Source organism: Pseudorca crassidens, chromosome 11, assembly GCF_039906515.1.
Source record: "Pseudorca crassidens isolate mPseCra1 chromosome 11, mPseCra1.hap1, whole genome shotgun sequence".
In the NCBI taxonomy this organism is placed as follows: domain Eukaryota; kingdom Metazoa; phylum Chordata; class Mammalia; order Artiodactyla; family Delphinidae; genus Pseudorca; species Pseudorca crassidens.
Window position 1 is genome coordinate 42,450,058 of NC_090306.1, and position 5,488 is coordinate 42,455,545.

General features: G+C 38.4%; 1 pseudogene; it reads right to left on the reverse strand.

The window, feature by feature from the left end:
- Nucleotides 1–4,213: 4,213 nt before the first annotated feature.
- LOC137202901 (olfactory receptor 8S1-like) lies at nucleotides 4,214–5,148 on the reverse strand (annotated as a pseudogene).
- Between the last annotated feature and the right edge of the window lie 340 nt (nucleotides 5,149–5,488).

Sequence of the window (5,488 nt, forward strand, 5' to 3'; positions counted from 1 at the left end):
ATATAATCTTCACAAAAGATCAAATGCAAAGGACCAACTAATATGTGAAAAGATGTTAATATTGCCTAGTGGCAGAGGAATGCAAATTGAAATAAAATAAATAAATTTCATGTTATGTACTCAAAAATGTTTACTGTAGCATTTTTGCAGTGGTTAAAAAATGGAAGCAGAGTGAGCCTAAACATAGGGGAATGGTTTAGAAACTGTGGCACATTCACTAGTAGAATTTTATGCTGACACACAGAAAAATGAATTAGAGCTATGGCATTTGAAGTGTAGTACGTTTTATAAATTATTAAAGAATGAAAAGCAACCAGAATAAAAAGTGTGTATTTATACAGTCTTTAAACAGAGATGGAAAACTTCTATATGTATACATATATGTATATGTGTATGGAAGTTTGAATGTGACTATATAAACCCAGAGAAAGCTAAGAAAGATATATACTCTGTGATTAACATGGGTTACCTTGAGTGGAGAATAAGTAGGAGAAAATGTGGAAAGGATGGCAAGCCAAAAAAAACAGGAAACATATTGTATGATGTGATCCCATTCAGGTGTTTATGTAAAATGATGTCTGAATAAAAATAAATAAATAAAAATGGTTCAAAAAACAACACTACATAGAAATTAAATTTACTCTTATTTGTTAAGAAAAAAATAAAATTTATCCCCAGAAATATTCTCTAGATTATTGGAGATAAAAATTCATCTAGTACTATATTCTTTCCAACATGTAATTCTTTCCTTTTCTCATTCTGATTTCATCTTTCAGGCCATGTTGGTTTTGGCTCCTGGACCTCAACAAAGCGACAGGGAAAAATTTAGGCTATGAGGAGTAACTAGCTTTATTCCATTAGGGAGTCACAGTATGCTGAGGCAAGGGAAACATGGTGGTTTTAGAGAGGTTGGAGGTTCTTGGTTCTCCAGGTCCTCCAAGTCCATGATGTCACTATTCTGATATTCCATGATGCTGAGATGATGTAATTCCCTGGTCAACATCCATTTCTCTGATAAGCAACCTGCTGCTGTAGTGAAGTCACTGAGTCAGCCTCTGGGTTATTTTTGAATAGTCTCTGCTCTACATCTATAAAAGGAAAGGTATTCTTTCAGCACAGTGAAAGAAAGTCCCTGAACTTCATTCTGAACCTTAAGGTCAAAAATCAGGAGATGTTTTTTAGATGTTGTGTTGTATGAGCTGTTTATATATGTTGAATATTAATCCCTTGTCAGTCATACCATTTGCAAACACTTTTTCCCCAACAACCCTATTTAAAAATGTGCAGAAGAACTAAATAGACATTTTTTCAAAGAAGACATGCAGCTGGCCAACAGGCACATGAAAAGATGCTCGACATCACTAATCATCAGGGAAGTGCAAATCAAAACCACAAGGAGGTATCACCTCACTCCTGTCAGAATGGCTATCATCAAAAAGTCTACAGATAACAAACGCTGGCGAGGATGTGTAGAAAAGGGAAGCCTTGTAACACTGTCTGTGGAAATGTGAATTGGCACAACCAATTACTGTGGAAAGCAGTATGGGGGTTTCTCAAAAAAAACTAAAAATAGAACTACCATATGACCCAGCAATTCCACTCCTGAGTATACAGCCCAAAAAAACAAAAACACTAATTTGAAAAGATACATGCACCCTAATGTTCAGAGCAGCATTATTTACAATTGCCAAGACATGAAAATAACTTGTGTCCATCAATAGATGAATGGATAAAGATGTGTTACACACACACACACACACACACACACACACACACACAAAATATGGAATACTAAGCCATAAAAAAGAAAATTTTGCCATTTGTAGCAACATGGATGGACTTGGAGGGCATTATGCTAAGTGAAATAACTGAGACAGAGAAAGACAAATACTGTACGATATCATTTATATGTGGAATCTAAAAAATATAACAACAAAAAAGCAGACTCACAGATAACAAACTAGTGGTTACCAGTGGGGGGGAGGGGTAACATAAAGGCGGGGGAGTGGGAGATGCAACTATTAGGTGTATGATAGGCTCAAGGATATACTGTACAACACAGGGAATATAACCAATATTTTGTAATAACTGTAAATGGTAAGTAACCTTTAAAAATTGTATAAAAATTAAAAAATCAAGAAATAATTGTCTTGACAACAGAAGACACTGTGGTGTTGGCATTCCTCTTTCTCTTGTACTTGCTTAATTTTAGCAACTTTCCCTTACTGAAAGGCTTATTAGCACAGTGTCCATGGTCTCAGGCAATGGATCTTAAGAGTGGCAATTACATATGATAAGCAGTAACGACGGACAGACGGCTCACTTCGTTGTGCGTGTCTTAGCACAATCACGAATTCTACATATCCTCACTTCCCTGATATTTGTTGCCTACAAATCAATCTCCCAGTTCCAATTTCAAAACCAATCATTTTTCTTTGAAAAAAACAGAAACTGACCGCAAATAACCTGATTAAAGAGAGAAAACACATTTTTGGAAAAAAGGATAGTTCACAAGATAGAAGAGGAAGGGCAGCATAGTGATTACTGTCTTTTCCCAAATCTTAACTAAATATCTAAATACTTTGCATTTCACCAAAGTTCTGTTGCTTGAACCTCACCTTTGGTATTAGTGGTATTAATTACCATTCTTTGTAAGCAGCTGAATCCAATAGCAAATATAATTATAGAAAGTATTTGCGAGCCTCATAGACTTAATGGAAGCAGCACTACAGTGATTGAGAGTGTGGACTTGATTCAAACTGCATGGGTTAAAATTCCAGCTCCACCATTTCCTTGCTATGAATCGCTGAACAGCATACAAACATCCTGAGTCTCATTTCCTCATCCGTAAAGGTAAGCTCACAATAAACCTATCTCATGTATCTGTTGAGATAACTAAGTAGGATAAATAAAAGGTACCATATTAGTTTTCTGTTGCTGCCATAACAAATTACCACAAACTTAGTGGCTTCAAATGACACAAATACATTTTCTGATAGTTCTTTAGGTCAGAAATATGGGTGCACTCAACTGATTTTTTGCCCTGGGTCACACAAGGCCAAAGTCAAGTCAGTAGGTCTTACCTGGAGGATCTAGGAGAGACACCATTCAGGTTGTTGGCAGAATTCAGTTCCATGAATTCCATGGACTAAAGTTCCTATTTCTTTGCTAGCTCTTGGCTGGGGGTTGTTTTCAGCTTCTAGAGGCCACTCACAACCTCTGGCTCATGGACCCACACCAGCAATGGTGGGTTGAGTCTTTCTCATGCTTATATTATCTCTGACCTTCCCTTTCCGCCTCATCATAACTGCCTACAGCTGGAGAAGTTTCCCTGCTTTTAAGGATTCATGTGATTAGATCGAGCCCACCTGGATAATCTATACTACTCGACCCCTTTTAAGGTCTATAACCTTATTCATCTGCCCAGCCCCTTTCGTCACATAACATATTCACAAGTTCCAGGGATTAGGAGATCACCTTCAGGAGGCCATCCTGTCTATCCCAGGAACTTAATGCACTTTGTGACATGAGTTAAGAAATGTAACAAATTAGCTATTATTACCATATCTATTAAAAATACGACCTCAGAAAGGACAATTGCCAGGGGAACAGGGTTTCATGGTCTCTTTAGGCACTATGGTCAGATTGACTTTATTCTGAATGATGGGTTTTTTGTTGCCGTTGTTGTTGTTTCTTCCTGCTCAATATCTGAATTTCCTAGAGAAGGATTCTAAATAACCTCACCTGGGTCTTCGTTTCACACCTTGCCTCAATTCACTGCCGGGAGAAAGGGTAGAATGGTTAGTCTATCGTGGGTTATAGGATCACCTCACTTTATGGACATGTAAATTTGAGAAAATCAGTCTTCCTGTGGACTTGAAGTGTAATTATATGAAGAAGCATGAAGAAGTAATAAGCAACGATAGCAACAGATGTCCACATAATATGAATAATAAATTAACATTTTAACAAAATGATCCCTTGAAAAAGAGGGTTATCTGATAACCCTCTGATAACCCAAATAAGACTGAACCTGAATCATCCTAAGATAAGAGTTTCCTGTCCTTTTCAGAAGTATTTCCAAGGAAATAAATGCCACTATGTTCCCTGTAACATCTGGCAGCACGGACAACCAAGCAACTCTCCTTAAAGTCCATTGTTTGATCAGGTAGCGCAATAGTTCAGCTCCTCTTTCATTATCATTTTGTGTACACTACAAGAGAGAATGAAAATATTTTCTAAACATTCTTCCCATAACTTCCTTCACCTCTTTGTTCTGTAGGCTATAGAAGAGGGAATTCAGCATGGGAGTAATCACACTGTACTGCAAGGAGAAGATCATCTCCAGAGTGGAGCCTGAGGTTGGCAAGAAATAGCTGAGGAAACCTGAGCCATAGAACAAAATAATAGTAGTGAGGTGAGAAGAGCAGGTAGAGAAGGCCTTGCTTCTGCCTGAGGTGGAGCTGATGCTTAGGATAGTGCAGACAATGTGGTCATAGGCAGAAACAATCATAATGAAGGTTCCAAAGAGATGCAAGACAGAAGAGCAGAGCAGGAGTGTGAAACTGGTGGAGGTATCAAAGCAAGAAAGATGGAAGAGAGAAGACAGCTTGCAGCTGAAGTGGGGAATAGTTTGGTCCTCACAATAGTCTAAATTGACAGCCAGGAGGATGTTGATGAGAGCATCAACAAAGGCCAGGCCCCAGGAGCCCCACATCAGCCCAGTACAGAGCTGGTTGTTCATCACCTGGCCACAGAGCAGAGGGGAGCTGATGGCTACATAGTGGTCATAGGCCATCACAGCCAGCAGACATGCCTCAGTGCCCCTGGTGGCAAACACAAAGAAGGCCTGAGCCAGGCAGCTCTCTACAAAGATGGTTTTACTTTCAGAAAGTACATTTTCCAGCATCTTGGGGACTGTGACAGATGAGTGGCAAAGGTCCAGAAAGGAGAGTCATCTCAAAAAGAAGTACATGGGTATGTGGAGGTGAAAATCAGCCCTAATCATCAGCAGCATTAAGACATTTCCCATCAGAGTGAGGAGGTAAATCAGAAGGAACAGCACAAACAGTACAGCCTGAGTACGGGGTCAATAGATAGTACAAGGGGAATGAACTCACTGACAGCACTGTGGTTTTTCATTGCCATATAGAGAAGTGTTCTCTCTGGAAAACAAACAAAGAAGATCCATCAAAAGTCCCTTAATGCCTCTCAGTTACCCCAGCACCTAGATCTTACTCTGCATAAATGTTTTTTCATTACTGTCTCACAATCCACATTCAGATATTTAAAAGCTCACTTCCTGGTCATCATCGTACCATTGATGTTTTAAATCAACTATATTACTATTTTTTATTATAATCTGTTTTTGAGCTAGAGTATTTTTATGTGGTTCAGAGTGATAAATTTGAAAAGGAGAGTTTGCTGATATTAGAGAAATATGGAGAAAAAAAATCAGGAGTGAATTACTTGAGAAATAGAGCATTAA